This window comes from Balaenoptera acutorostrata, chromosome 20 (genome assembly GCF_949987535.1).
Source record: "Balaenoptera acutorostrata chromosome 20, mBalAcu1.1, whole genome shotgun sequence".
NCBI lineage: Eukaryota > Metazoa > Chordata > Mammalia > Artiodactyla > Balaenopteridae > Balaenoptera > Balaenoptera acutorostrata.
Window position 1 is genome coordinate 44,572,660 of NC_080083.1, and position 15,847 is coordinate 44,588,506.

Genomic DNA, 15,847 nt, shown 5'->3' on the forward strand with positions numbered 1-15,847 from the left:
AGGAACAGGTCTTTCTGGGGCGCTTCCACTTTCCGCCCGAGGCTGTGCTAGCCAGGAGGCCAAGGCTGCGAAGTCAGGTCCCGCCAGGGCCGAGGGAGCCCCCAAACCCCTTTGGGGACCCGCGTGCCAGTTCCTACCCTCAGCCAAGTCTTCGCCAAGGGCACAGCTGGGCGGGGTCTGGGCAGTCCGCCCGGCTTGGGACATCTGTTCTCGCCAGAGTCGCATTAAAGGCGAGAGGTGGGCGGGGGGGTGCTCAGAACCAACCCCTCAATCCCGAGTCGATGCCTGCTTTCTGGACCGCAGGCGGAGGCAGCAGGGGACACTGGACTCGCAGAGTTTTTTCTTTCCCCTTGGGAAAAGCGAGCGAATCGTGTGGGGCAAGTAAGGATTTCTCTCTTGCCTCCATCTCTCCTGCTCCTTAATCAGATGCCACATCCGGCCTCACTCCTGGAGGGCAGCAGGGTACTCATGCCCTGCGGGAGGTGCCCGGGAGTCCCCGGAGGCGCCGGCGCCCGGGATACCGTGGGCCGGCCGGATGCGGAACGGATCCCGCTTGCAGCGAACGAGCGCTCGGCTGGGCTCTGAGGCAGAGGCCGGGGCGCCGCGCAGGGGGTGGGTTAAAAACAACTCAGTTAAAACAGCGAAAACACTTGGGTTTATATTGGGGGGAGGGCGGTGCTTTTTTAAAAAATCTGAGAAGAACCACACAGCCCCTAAGCAAAACCAAAACAAAATCCTTAACTACTGATCTCTTTGTGGCAAAAGACAGAAAAATTCCTCAAACACTTCTCCCTTGGTGCCTCCACGAAAAAAGCTCCCCGCTGGCTAAGCCCGGCGCCTGGACACCCCTTCACCACCCCAGCGCCCTGGCGCTGAGCCCAGGTCGCCCCCTGCCCACCCTTCGCTCGCGCGTTGGTGCCAGTCTGTGCCACTCAGCCGGTGCCCGGTGCCCGGTGCCAGGCGCGGGGGGAAAGCGGGGAGGAGCCGAGGCTCCAGCTTAAATTCCATGGCATCTGTTCATTATTATACAGTGAGGATTTTTATATGGACAGCTAAATTAAAGACAGATTTTTGCCAGAATTGCAGATCCCATAAAAATGATGACACAGGATGGGGGCTTTTGCTTTAAAAAAGAAAGAAAGAAAAAATCTAAAAAACAATCCAACAAACCACAACCCAAACCCTTCCATGCCCTCTCCTCCGACATTGTGGAGTTTCTTTGCCCCCTTTGCCTGCCTCCTCTTCTTCCACCAGCATGGGCTGCCCAGGGAGAACAAAACCCCAGTGGCCCTTCATGCCCATCCTGCTCACAGATGCCCAGTGACCAACCAGGTCGCTCTCACAGCCGCGGGGAGTGGGGCGGGGCGGGCAGGCAGAGGTGGAATAGCCAAGTCCACCTCGGTGTGGAGGGTCAGGATGGGAACTGGAGCTGGGAAAGAGTGCCAGAAAGGGGCAGGAGTCAGGGGGCCTGACCTTTCCACATTCCTAAGTCAAAGGGCAGGCTGCATTTTGGGCTGGTTGCCAAAGCTGGGGACAGCCGGTGAGTACCAGGCATGCGGGGCCCTCCATTCCAGGGCACCAAACAGTGCCCAGGTCCCCCTCTCTAATGGAGAAGGTGATCCAAAGATTGGGCACTGGGCACAATTTGCCCTGGAGCGGGAGTTCTGGAGTTTTTAATTTCAGAGATTCTAGACGACTGGAACCTACACCTTGGTGATATTCTAGAGCTTTGCAGGGATTCAGAAATTCTGGGTTCTGGGTCAAGGGAGCAGACCTCCCAGGCTCCAACTCTGGAGCTCTGGTTGCAGCAACTCTAGTTGCCATGACTTGAAGTTCAGGGATGCTGCTGCAGGGTGCTGGGGGAGGCTGGAAAAGTCTGGGCAGGCAACCAAGGGAGGATGGAAGGAGTGAGGGCCGCTCTCAGGGGTTCAGACACGTCTCCCCAAATTAGTGGGAGCCTTTCTTATTTTTCTTTCATTCAGTTTTTTTTTTTTTTCAGGGAAGAAAAATATCTGTGGAGTTCTGAGTCCTCCAGACAATTGCACGGTCTGTGTCTGTGTCTGTGTCTGTAACTGTCTGTGTGGCTGTCTGCTCGTCTCCCTCAGATTTGGAGCTGACAGAATTCATATCAGGAGAGCGGGCACAGGGACATCTGCGTGCGGAATGGCTGTGCCTACTCGAACCTGCCAATCGCTCCTGGCACGAGCCGGGTAACAAATGCCTGTTACCTCGGAATGCTGGCGGGTGGGGGTGGGGCGGGGGAGGGCGCCTGGAACCACCCGGCTGCCAAGCCCTGCCAAGGCCCCCGCCTGCCCTCAGCGGGTCCCGCCCCCCCTTCCCCGAGTTGGGGGTCCACGGAATTGGATTGTTCGTTAATTAGCAGTGATTAGAGAATTTGGGTGTCTCTCAGCCCGGGCCGACCAGCCTCCTCAGCCTCCCTAATCTGGAGCCCCCTCCCCTCCTGCCCTCCCTCCATGTTCTCCGGATAAACTCCGGGTTTCTACTGAGGGCGGGCGGGCGGCCAGCTGGGGATGGGGTGGCTCACGGAATGCAGGGAAAGGGGTCTCTGGAGGGAAGAATTCCGCCGAAGTTGCCAGGAGGTGTTTCTGTCTCGAAGCAGGAGGCTCTGTGCGGAGGGGGTCTGCATAGACGCGGCTGGGCTGTGGGGTGGGGCAGAGAGACCGTAGATCGCGGACAGAGGACCGAAGAGAGACAGGGCTGAGGAGCTGCGGCAGAAGGGAAGGAACGAGAGAAGGCAAGAGGCCGGGCCGCGCCGCCCCGGTTCCCTCCACGCCAGGAGCCTCCGAGACTCGGCCCAGCCCGCTGCCGCGACCCCCGTGGGCCTCTGCCGCCCCTCGGCCCAGGCCTCCGGCCGCGCTCCCCGATCCATCAGCCGGTTCTGCTGTCGGAGGTGGGGGAAAGGAGGGCGCCACACCACAGCCGGTGCCAGCTTGGGGTGGGGGCGGGTATTGCGAGGAGGGGCGGAGAGCACATCTAAAATTCCGAGACATCTGTTCACCCGGGGAAGAGACACCGGGCGCAGGAAGGCTGGGCGCCCCACCCGCGGTTCTGCCCGCGGTTCCAGGGGCGGGACTCCCGACCCTCCCCGCATCCTCAGCCAAGCCCCCACCCCCAGCCACCAACGCTGGCCTGCACAGGGGGGAGGAGGGGGCGCCAAGCTGGGGATCGGGCTGGGGGTGTGAAATTCAGGAGCTGCTGTGCTACTGGTGGGTCCTCAGAAGGGGGGAATCAGGGCCCAGGAGGGCTGTGTGGGGTGGAGATCCTGCAAAGGAGGATGTGGAAGGATGTCTGTCAGACTAGACCTCCTCAGAGCACCCACAGACACCCTCCACATACGCACATAAACGCAGACTCAGAGACCATACACACTCAGATATGAATGCTCCCCTTCTTGTAAACACACATAACTGGCCCCCTTCACACTCAATCACTTATTCATTCAAGCAGTTTTACAGATACTTGGTCTGTGCTGGGCCTGGGCTAGATAGTGGGGACGTACCTTCTTACCCAACAGGAGCTGTGAGCACATTCAGATACCCAAGTGCACAGGCCCTCACACTGCCCTGACACTCACATAGATTCCTGGTGGGAGGGGGACCTGGAGGGAGGAGGTCCCAGGGGCAGCACCATCCTCCTCATCATAAGCAGCTTCCCCCAGGGGAACCCAGGGCAGGGTCTGGGAGCCACAATGGGGGGCTCTGGACCCACTGCCAGGCACCTGTCACCTTCTTACCTACTCCTTATTGGTGGGAGCCCCTGCCCCCAGGTTTTCCCTGAACAAGCTCCAACCCCATTGCCCATCAAGCCTTGATGACAACCTCTCTCTTTTCCTGCCTTGGCCTGGCACCTGCCCCTCCACCTGGGCTGCCCTAGCTGGGCTAACAGAGGCCAGACCTCTCAGCTGGGAAATGTCCATGTGGTTGCTACTTAAAAACTGATTTATGAGGCCGTGGCGGCTGCGGAGGCTTGGCCTGCGGTCCTGGTAGTAATCAAGGGCATATGCCCATCTCGCCTGGCACTGCCCAGCTTGTGAGCCCAGCCCTGGCCTCTGCTCTCCTGCTGGGATGGGAGAGGCATAAAAGGTACCAAGTCTTCTTTCTCTTCAAGTCCTCTCTCTCCTCCTCCACTCTCTTCCTTTTCCTTCTCCTCCTCTTCTTCCCTTTCCTCTCTCCCTCCTCCTTTCATCCCTCCTCCTTCCCTCCCTCCCTTTCTCTTCCTTCTCTCCCAAGTGGCACGGACCAGCCTGTGTGCCGGGCTGGCGCTCACAGCTGCAGCCCATCTGCTATGATTGAATAGTGACAGTGATGAGACAGGAGCTGGGGGGAATGGGAGGACATGGGGGCTGCCCTGCCACCCCTCACCCCTCCTTGTGCCAGCCCCCACATGCTTCCTTGACCTCCAGAATGAGGCCATCCGTTTGGCCTGTGAAGGATGGGGAAATCCCACACCTCTAAATAGTGAGGGAATTCCTTTTCTCCCAGCTAGATTCCTGAGAAGAAAGAAGGTGAGGGGTAGGTAGAAAAAAGGCAAAGGAATCGAGGTTGGGAGAGCAGTCTGGAAGAAATGCCCCACATGTCCACATCCGTACAGGCTTGAGCAGGACCGGGGCACCAGCACTGAATAGGGTGGGGTGCTGAGTCTCCAGTCTGGGCAGCAAAACACTGATGTAGGTCCAGGGTCCAGCTTTTTCAGGAATCCAGGAAAACATCCTTAATGACCCCTGATGGGCACCCTGTTCCCTAGACCATGAGGTTCCCCCTCTGTACCCCAGCAAACCTCCTGGCTCCTTCTCTTTAGGAGTAAATTTGAAAAGCTGGGAAAATCACAGTCTACCACAGTGCCTAAAGGTGGACCTGAGACTGTAGCAAGAAGGTCTAGTCATACATGAAAGATTTCTCAACTGATCCTAGTGCAAGACCAAGATGCAACAACAATATGGAAACTAGCATATATTTGGAGTTCATTATGTATCAGTAACTGACAAGCATTATACATGAGCTGATGATCATGTCAACCACCCTATGAAGCTGGGACTCTGGTTATACCTATACTATAGGTAAGGACACACATTTTGCCCTAGGCTTGGCTTCTTCCCTCTTGATAGGAAAAAAAGAAAGAATAATTACGAGGTCAAAAAACTTTAGGAGATCCAGTATCCTTTCTTTTCCACTTACTCTTCTGCTTCTGCTTCTCTTCTTCCTCTGCCTGCTCCTCATCCTAAGTCTAATATCCACTCTCCAGTGATCTTCCACACATGTGGCTTTCTCTTCCTGCCACTGGTGCAAATAGGTGGAAATACCCACAAGGAGGCACCCACTCTTCCCAGCCCACCCACGGGGAAACACACAGGCAGATTTGATTGCATCTGACCTCACCCACCCTGTTTGCTAGGGCAGCTTCTCCTCACATCCATAGTCTAGGCCCATGGGGTCTTTTGCTTGAAGCTCTGGGTGAACGATGCCACTGTGAACAGCTCCAGGACTTCCAGTCTAATCTGGGCCCCTGGGAAGCTCTAGAGAAGCAATTTGCTCCACCTGGCATTCTTCCTCTGCCCTTTCCCTGGACACTGTAGTCTGTCTGGGTCATTCATGCCCTCTCTCACTCCTGCCATCTGCATCTCCACCCTCCCCCTTCCTCTTTCTCCAATCTCTTTCCTCTTCCCTTCCTTCTTTCATCCTCTGTCTATCTTCACAATTCTTTCTCTTCCCCTTTCCTCTTTTTTCTCTCTCTCATTTTCCCCTTCATTCTCTCTTGCCTAGTTATATGATAAACCTTTTGGTCCTTGAAATCCTCCCCTCCCAATCAGGAAAGTGGGCATTACTGGTGTTCCATAAATTTCACAACTAAGAGGCTGCTGGTGAGAGATCCATTCTTACTAGACAATCCTACCAGAGGGAAGCTTTTATCTCAAGAGAGGGAGATAGCAACCCATAATCCAATCTTGTGGATAAAATTAAGCAGTCACTAAACCCCTGCAATCCCCAGAACAAATCCAGATCAACATTGTTGTCCACTTGCCCAACACCATTTGGGATAAGAAATCATGTGGGGAGCTATTTGCAGGGTCATTATTGGGTTTCCCTGGTGTCTCTCTCCTTACTCTACTGTTTTAAGATCCTCCAGGGCAAGAAGACACCCTGAAAAAGACAACTGGGGGTCAACAGAAACCACACATCCAGGGTCCCTCACATGCCATTGTACCCCTACCAAACTCTTTTCATTCTTGGCCCTGAAAGGCAAAGACAGATAAATCCTTGAGCCTGATACTACACTTGGGCAGGAATGGGGGACTGAGCTCACCTTCCATTATCACCTCCCTCTCCTTGTCCCAGTGTTCACAATACTTTGGTTCTCCTGGTATCTTCTAAACTCTCTCTCTCTCTCTCTCTCTCTCTCTCTCTCTCTCCTCTCTCTCTCTCCTTTATCTGTGGATTTCCCCCTCCCTTCTCTTCTCTCTCCTCCATTCCTTCTTTCTTGTCCATTACCTATCCCAAGTCTCTTTCCATCTCTTCCTTCTGTAAAGAGGTCTGTCTGCTTTCAGCACCACGGACAGAGGCACTGGGTGGGTTTGCCTGGCCGGCGGGGCTGGACCCTAGCGGGTCTGCTTCTGCCTGCTGGGATCTGTGCAAGTGGTGATTGTGCGTGTGTGTGTGTGTATGTGAGTGTACCCAAGCCTGTGTGAAGCCCGTGTCTGTGCCTCTCTGGGGCACACGCCTGTGGGCATCTCCGGGTGCATCTGTGTGTTTGTATCTGTCTGTGCTGTGTCCCCGCCTGCTCCCTGTGTCCCTGGCTGAGAAAGGGGGCGAGATGGGGACGCTCCGTTCTGGAGATGGGGGAGGGAGCGGGTGGCTTAGTATCCCAGCCGGGCCTGGGGGGCGTCATCCTTGCCCAGACGTGCTCCAGTCACCATGTGGCATGTGTGCCAGCCGGCACAGGCTGAGGGCATTCTGCCCTGGCAAGGGAGGAGGTGGAGGGGGATGCAGAGAGCTGGAGACAGGCAGGAAGAGGTGGGAACTGAGCTCAGAACTCAACTCTGGGGCCAGGCCCTTTCCATCCTGCATGAACTCCACTCACAGTTACGGGCATGAAGAAATGTACAGATTATTTGCCTTTGTGAGGGCCTAGACAGCCAGATACCTCACACACACACACATATCCTGAGGGAAATGCATGGGAGGCAGGCCTATTCCGGCTTGCACATGTGTGCAAGTCACCTGGCCCTTTTTGTACCGGTTCCTGCACAAATGCACACACACATACACAAACGCCCAAGCCATTCTTAGAGTGTGGGGGAGGCTTTGTGTCACAGGACGCCTCATCATGTGGGCACTTCCCTCCAATGATACCAGGCAACCATGGTAAGGGTCTGGTAGCTCCTATAATAAACGTTCCTTCCCCGACAAACGGGCGGTGCAGGCCCTGGGGTTGCCATCAGGAGTGCCTGCCCTCTGCACCCAGGTAAGTCTGGGAGGATACTGCTGCTTCTGTGCTTATCTGGGACAGAATGAGTGAGGGAGAGGGGAAAGGCATCCGAATGGCTCCTCCTTTCCATCAGTCACGCGCTCCTCATGAAGTCTTCATCCTCCTCAGAGAGCCTGGTGTACTGGAGACAATCCTAGATTACTCATCCCAATTTCAATACTAACTGGCTGTGTGACCCTGGGCAGGTTATTTCTCAGTGTGATTTAAATATGACAGTTCACGTAAAGGGCTTAGCTCAAGAGAGTTGTCATTAAGTGGTCACTATTAGTATTGTTACATTAATACTATGGAAAGAGTGGTTAGCCAGATTGGATGAAATAATGTTGCTAAAGCTTCCAGCACAGTGTCTGACCCATAGTGGGTGCTCAATGCATACGCGTACAGTATAAATTTAGTGGTAGAATTTCAGGAATTTAGGCAGTTAAAGGGAATTGAGAATGAATGACAGTATTCTCTCTCCAAACTTGAGAGGCATGCACTCCCAAGCACAGCAGGAGTGGAAGTTAGACTTGCAGAAAAGCTGAAGGGCAAGCTAGGAAGCAAAGGATTGGGGTGGTGAGAGGGAACCCCATTGTTGTGGGACATTCAGATCTCTGTCCTTCAGAAGCCTCTACAGGGTCTCCATTCCAAGTCTGAACCCATTGTCCACATGTCTTCCCTCTTGTTTCTTCTCTTGGCTTCCCCATCAATAAATGGAACTACCCAGTTAGTTGCTCAAGCAAGAATCCTGGGAGTCACCCTCAAGTTCTCCCTACCTCTCACTCTCCATATAGACTCTCACCAAAAACCACTGATGTACCCCGAGTCCAGACTCCTCTCTCCTTCCTCAATGCCTCCCCCCTAAGCCAGCTCATGTCACTTCTCATCTGAGTCTCTGCTCTAGCCTCCCACCTTGCCCCCTGCAATCCAATCTCCCACAGCAGCTAGGGTAATCTTTTAAAAATATAAGCTGGGTCTTTCGCTCCCTGTCTTAAAATTCTGCAGTGGCTTCCTTAGCACGTAGTATAAAATCCAAACTCCTTACCTGCTGGGTCTGGTCCCTGCTTCCCTCCCCAGTGTCATTTTCTGCCTCTCCCTCCCCATGCTCCAGCTTCATTGGCCTTTCTTCCCACTCTGCAAACATTGGAAAGATCACCTGCCCACCCTAGGGACTGAGCTGCTTTCTTGGCCCAAATCAATCCCCTCGCCTCCTTCTCACTCTTTTTGTGACCAGCTTTTTTTTTTCACCCTTCAAGTCTCAGTTGTCCCCTCACCCCCATGAGAAACTTTTTCTGATGTCTTTATCCAAAGTGGTGCCCTGGTTATTCTCTAGTTCAGCATTCTGTTATTTCCTTTGCAGCACTTTACTTAACTCTTCATTTTATTTTTGTAAATTTATTTATTTTATTTATTTATTTTTGGCTGCGCTGGGTCTTCGTTGCTGCGCCCCGCCTTCCCCTAGTTGCGGCGAGCAGGGGCTACTCTTCGTTGCGGTGTGTGTGCCTCTCATCACAGTGGCTTCTCTTGTTGTGGAGCATGGGCTCTAGGCTTGCAGGCTACAGTAGTTGTGGCACGCGGGCTCAGTAGTTGTGGTTCGTAGGTTTAGTTGCTCCGCGGCATGTGCAATCTTCCCGGATCAGGGACAGAACCCATGTCCCCTGCATTGGCAGGCGGATTCTTAACCACCGTGCCACCAGAGAAGTCCTTTATTAACTCTTGACTTGGTTTCTGTCTGTCTCTCCTGCTGGTCTGTAAGCTCTCTGAGGACAGGGACTGTAGTATTTGTTCTGTTCCCACGGTAAACTCTGGGCACAGCATGCAATAGGTACTTAGCCAATGTGTTTGTATGGTTGAATTGATGAGTACTTTGACATGTTCGAAGAGGAGTGGGGGAAGGGTAAGCAGGTCCTGTAGCCTGGGCTCCAGCCTGCCCCATTAGGGGTCTGTCTCATCTCTCTTTCTTCCTCTCAGAGGGCCTGTCTACTGGCAGCCTCCTAATTATATTTTACTTGACTATAAATCTTTTCGTTAAATGTAATTGAAAAATACACCTTTCCAATCATCACATTAACCTAGCATCCACTCTGAGGCGGTAATTAAAGACTTCCTAGAATCTCCCACTGGCTTGGGAAGAACTGGCTCAGAGAGCATCCTCTGCCAATCCCAAATGTGTCAGCATGAGCCTTCCTGCCCCAGAGAAGGTGGAAGCACAGGACACACGCTGCCCACAGTTCAGGTTCAGGGGGTCGAGTATATTTTCCCTCTTCTCTCCCTGCTGCAGGACTCAGACAGCTGGGAGCAGTGCTCAGACCCCAGTCCCGCACTCCCTCTGGGACCTGAGGTCTGCAAGATACCCCCTCCTCATTCTCTCCTGGGCTTCCGGCTCAGAGCTGTCTCAGGTAGAAGGTCAGGGAGGAAGGGGAAAGAGAAGGAATAAAAGCTCTCCCAGCACCTTCAATGAGTCAGGTCTGTCCCAATCAGTCTTTGCAGCTCGCTGAAAACAGGCTGAGGAAACTGATGCTGCGAGGGGCTCTGCAATAAGTAGGGATACAGTCCAAATTGAAAGGCCAGGCTCTTAGAACCTAACTCATAATATTGCCCCTTTCAGAGTCCTGGTGCTGCCCTTGGTGACTGGTGCCCTCAGGCTAGCCCCTCTCCCTTTCCAGGACTCTAGTTCCTCAACTGTTCTGGTTTCCTAAGCCCAAAACTCCGGAGTCATCCTTGATAATGCTCTTTTACACCCGCACCTGATTCAAAAGCAAATCTGTCTGCTCGGCCTTCAAAATAAATCCAGAATCAGAGCACTTCTCATCTCCCCACTGCTACCACCCTGGTGCAAGCTGCCATCTTCTCGCTCCTGGATGCCCACAGCTTCTGTCCTTGGTCTGCTTCAGTCTCTTTTTGGTGTAGCAGCCAGAGTGATTATTTATTTATTTATTTTATTTTTGGCTGCGTTGGGTCTCTGTTGCTGCGCACGGGCTTTCTCTAGTTGCAGCGAGCAGGGGCTACTCTTGGTTGCGGCATGCGGGCTTCTCATTGCGGTGGCTTCTCTTGTCGCAGAGCATGGGCTCTAGGCGTGCGGGCTTCAGTAGTTGTGGCGCATGGGCTTAATTGCTCCGCGGCATGTGGGGTCTTCCAGGACCAGGGCTCGAACCTGTGTCCTCTGCATTGGCAGGCGGATTCTTAACGATTGCGCCACAAGGGAAGCCCCTATTTATTTATTTATTTAATTGAAATATAGTTGCATATAACATTACATTAGTTTCAAAGAGTAACTTTGTAAAAAATAACAGCTTTAGGGAATTCACTGGTGGTCCAGTGGTTAGGACTCTGCACTTCCACTGCAGGGGGCACCAGTTACATCCCTGGTGGGGGAACTAAGATCCTGCCAGCTGCATGGCCAAAACAAACAAACCAACAAAAATAACAGCTTTATTAAGATATAATTCACCTACTTAGGTGTACAAGTCAATGGCTTTTTAGTATATTAATGGAGCTGTGTGACCAACACCACAGTCAATTTTGAACATTTTCACCACCCCCCGAAGAAACCCATACCCGTTAGCACTCACTTCCCATTTCCCCGCTAGGCAACCAAGATTAAACATCACCTTCTCTAAGAAGCTTTTCCAGACTACCCCATCCAAAACTGTACCTTGTTTCCCTTTCCCCCTTCTTTGTTTTGTTTTTTTTTTCTTTAGTACGTATCACCACCTAAAATACTATGTATGTTACACATTTATTATGCTCACTGTCTAGTTTCCCCACCCCCACATCATACACAACAAGGTTCCTGAGGGGTGGGCTTTATTTATAGTAGCACTCCCAGCACCTAGGACAGGAACAGGTACATAGTAGGTGCTCAGTAAACAAATGTTGCATGAATGAATGAACTCAATAATAAAGGTATTGAGATCAAGGATCTCAAAAGTGGCATCCATTCTCTAGCGGCGGGCAATGAAGACCCATCCTGGGGCCAGCTCTTGGGTGTCTGGATTTCTCTTTCTCCTCACTCTTCCCTCTTGGTCTTCTTTTCTTTCCTGCCTCAGGCACATATTCCCCTCACCTCCACCCTCTGGGCAATCCTTAACACAAACTCCCTAACCTGTAGACTTGACCCTCCTCCTACTCTCCTCCTGCCCTGACCAATCCCTGGCTCTTCCCCAATCTGTTTTCAGACTCAACCCTGGAGAACATCAAGTGGGCGGTCTTCGGCAGGCTACCTGAAGAATTGTCGGTTTCACAGCTTGAGTCCTTCAAGAGTGATGAGCCCTCCGGTAAGCGTTCACATTACTGTGCATACAACTTTGGCCAGGCCCTGAGTTGAGTGCTTTGGACCAGTGCTGTCAGATAGAACTTTCTACAATTATGGAAATGCTCTATTTCTTTTTCTTAAAATTTATTTTACTCAAGTATATTTGATTTACAATGTTGTGTTAATTTCTTCTGTGCAGCAAAGTGATTCAGTTATATATATTCTTTTTCATATTCCTTACCCTTATGGTTTATCACAGGATATTGAATACAGTTTCCCTGTGCTATACAGTAGGACATCATCGTTTACCCATTCTAAATGGAATAGTTTGCGTCTACCAACCCAAACTCCCCATCCATCCCTCTCCCTCCTCGCCCCCCTACCTTGACAACCACAAGTCTGTTCTCTATGTCTGAGTCTGTTTCTGTTTTGTAGATAGGTTCATTTGTGCCATATTTTAGATTCCATGTATAAGCGATATCATATGATATTTGTCTTTCTCTTTCTGACTTACTTCACTTAGCATGATAATCTCTAGTTGCATCCATGTTGCTGCAAATGGCATTGTTTTGTTCTTTTTTATGGCTGAGTAATATTCCATTGTATATAGGTACCACATCTTCTTTATCCATTCATCTGTTGATGGACATTTAGGTTGTTTCCATGTTTTGGCTATTGTGAATAGTGCTGCTATGAACATAGGGGTGCATGTGTCTTTTCAAATTATAGTTTTGTCTGGATATATGCCCAGGAGTGAGATTGCTGGATCATATGGTAACTCTATTTTTAGCTTTTTAAGGAACCTCCATACTGTTTTCCATAGTGGTTGCATCAATTTACATTCCCACCAACAGTGTAGGAGGGTTCCCTTTTCTCCACACCTTCTCCAGCATTTGTTAGGAAATGCTCTATTTCTGTTCTGTTCAATACAATAGTCACTAGCCAATATGAGGTTATTAAGCGCTTTAAATGTGGCTAAATATGACCAAGGAAATGAATTTTAAATTTTATTTAATTTTTGGACTTCCCTGGTGGTGCAGTGGTTAAGAATCTGCCTGCCAATGCAGGGGACACGGGTTCGAGCCCGGGTCCGGGAAGATCCCACATGCTGCAGAGCAACTAAGCCCATGTGCTACAACTACTGAGCCTGCGCTCTAGAGCCCGCGAGCCACGGCTACTGAAGCCTGTGCGCCTAGAGTCTGTGCTCCACAACAAGAGAAGCCACCGCAATGAGAAGCCCGCGCACTGCAACAAAGAGTGGCCCCCACTCGCCGCAACTAGAGAAAGCCCGCGTGCAGCAACGAAGACCCAACGCAACCAAAAATAAATAAATTTATATTAAAAAAATCATTTTAAAATTTTAAATTAATTTAAATTAAAATAGTCACATGTAGCTAGTGGCTTCCAATTGGGCAATGCAGGTTTAAACATGTTATTTTATTTAATCTTTACAATTATCTTGAGGAGTAAGTATGATTGCCCCCATTTTACAAATGAAGAAGAGTGGCTAAAAATGGGACCACCCTCCAATCTAGATCACCTTTTCATGACTTCCCCCCCACCATAGCATTTACTGCCTTCTAATATAATTTACTGATGTACTATGCCTGTCTCCTCAGCCAAAATATAAGTTCTCTGAAGGCAAGAATCTTTGTCTGAAACATCCCAGAGCCTCAAACAGTGCCTGGCGCATGGTAGGATATCAATGAAATTCTGTTGAATAAATGAACACACATGCTCAAGGTACTTCTGCCTTTGCAGCAGGAGGGCTGGATTCTAACTTGAGCCCCTTTGCTTCCAAAGCCTGAGTTCTTTCCCTTGAAGCCATTTTCTCTTAAGTAGTCTCCCCAGCTCCCTCCCCAAATTCTCTTCCTTGGTGACCCTGGGCTGACCCAGGAGTTCCCTGCTCCTGCAATTTCTAGCCCAGGCAGAGATATGGCTTCTTTTATATGACCTTCGCTATGATGCCCATGAATTTTACTAAATTTTACCAAAACTCAGAGATCCTCCTGCCTTCAAGGCAGGAGCCCTGGGTCTGTTTTTCAGGCTGTGGCCCCAGGAGGTCTCCCGCTCCTCCTTGGTTCTCTTCCCACCTCAGACACTGCTATTCCTCCCCCTCTCTGCTGAGGAGGGGCTGGGCCAGGTGGCCTGGTCATTTCCTCCTTTCAGAGGGACACCTCTGGGGATGCAGTGACGTGAAGGTAAGTGGGTAGAATCCTCCCCCATCCCCCGAGTCCCACCCCATGAGGAAGGTGGTGAGGTATGTCCTCATGGCTGGGTGGAGGGGCAGGAGCTCTTCCTTGAAACTGGCAACTGGGGTTGTTCGTGACTCCATTAGGAGAGATGAGAGTTAGATAGCAGGAAGGACTTCCCAAAAGTTAGGAAATGAAGTAAAGGTATGAAGCCTCTTCCCAACTTAAGGGTTAAGAGAATTAAATGCACTCGCCTTCCTGTACACTTTCTTGTATGTCTTCCTGAATGGTCAATCACAGGTAAAAATGACTGCCGGCTCTCCCCTCAGAGCTCCAGAGCTCATCCTTCTCCAACTTCTCTTTTCCACTCCTCCTCACCCCTTTTCCCACATCCCTCAGCTCAAGGCCACTTGCTAGGGCCAAAGGGGAGGGGGGCCATCTCCCTAGGTATCCCAGGCAATATTAAGCCACATCAAGAGGGAAGAGCTGACTTCTGATGTGTGGCCCAACCACCTTCTGGCAGTGAGATGGGAGGAAAGGCTAGGGCTTCAGGTCAGTCCCAGCTCTTCTGGATCATAGCTGTGTTGTCCAGAGAAGCTGGTCAACCTCTCTGAGCCTCAGCTTTCTCATCTGTAAAATGGGACCAACAGTATTTGCCCTACAGCATTATAAGAGTTGGAGACGGCTCATGGGAAGTTCCTGGTACAGGGTAAACACTTAATTATTATGATTATTATTACTTAGGCTCCAGGAGGCCCTCTCTTTCATCCCCATGGATGAAGGAGGGCCCTTCCCCTGCCTTGTTCTCCATTTAGACCAATGCAATGGTTTCCTTACTGGATTCCCTGCCTCTAGTCTCACTCTGTTCCAATCCAACCTCTACACCCTGCCAGAATTCTTTTTCTAAAATTCAATACAAACCCTTCACTCCCTTCTGAAAATTCCTCCCAAGTTCCCCACTGCCTACCAGGACACAGGAAGCATAGTGCATTAAGAGTGTGGCCTCTCGGGTCAGACCTAGGTTTGATGCTCAGTTCTGTTGCTTTCTAGCTGTGTCTCTTGGGCAAGTTACTTAATACCCCTGAGCCCCAGTTTACTCATCTTAAACATAAAATAACAGTACCTGCTTAGTGTGGTTATTGAATGAAGACACAAGGCAATCAATATAAAGTGTTTGACACATGGAAGATGCTAGCTCTACCTATTAAAACAATATGAAAAAGTTGTAACTCCTGAGAATGGCATGCAAGGCTGTCTATACCAGTTAGACAATAGGAAAGACTTCCCAGTTTTTAGAGCAGGATTGTCATGATGAAGCAAGCAGCTGGCCTGCCTGTCCAACCTTGTTTCTCCCCATCCTCCACATGATCCCCACGTTGTGGTTGGCACAGTGTGTTACTCACCATCCCCCATGCTGAGACTTCTTTCAGCGCCTTTGCACATGTTGTTCTTGCTGCCTTGAATGCTCTTTCTTTGCCCTCCTGGTAAACTCCTACTCATCAGTTAAGACCTCATTCAAGCCTACTGTCCTCTTCAAAGACTTCCCAGACCCCTGAGCAGGCTCAATCACGTTCTGGTCCTTCACTATCCCAGCCCTGACCTCTGCTCAGCATGGGGTAAGAGCCACATACTTCAGGACCAGGCAGCCTGGGTTTGAATTCTAGTTCTGCCACTTCCTAGCTGGGTGGCCTCAGGCAAGTTACTTCACCTGTCTGTGCCTCAGTTTCCTGATCTGGAAAGGGGGATAATGATAATAGTATCTATCTGATAAGGGTGTGAGGAGTAAATGAGTTACTACGTGTAAAGAATTTGCTCCCACTTGGCACAGGGTAAGTAAGGGTAAGCTGCCATAATTATTATTCTAGCCTCTCTTGCCTTCCAGGGCAAGGTTTGGTCTACATGTGTGTCTTCCTCACTA

General features: G+C 50.9%; 1 long non-coding RNA gene across 1 annotated transcript; it reads left to right on the plus strand.

The window, feature by feature from the left end:
• Nucleotides 1-1,330: 1,330 nt before the first annotated feature.
• On the plus strand, nt 1,331-13,037 carry LOC102998606 (uncharacterized). The gene is made up of 4 exons (XR_450587.3): nt 1,331-1,540; nt 2,000-2,046; nt 11,661-11,759; nt 12,778-13,037. It is a non-coding gene; the product is annotated as an uncharacterized LOC102998606 (long non-coding RNA).
• The last annotated feature ends 2,810 nt before the right edge of the window (nt 13,038-15,847 follow it).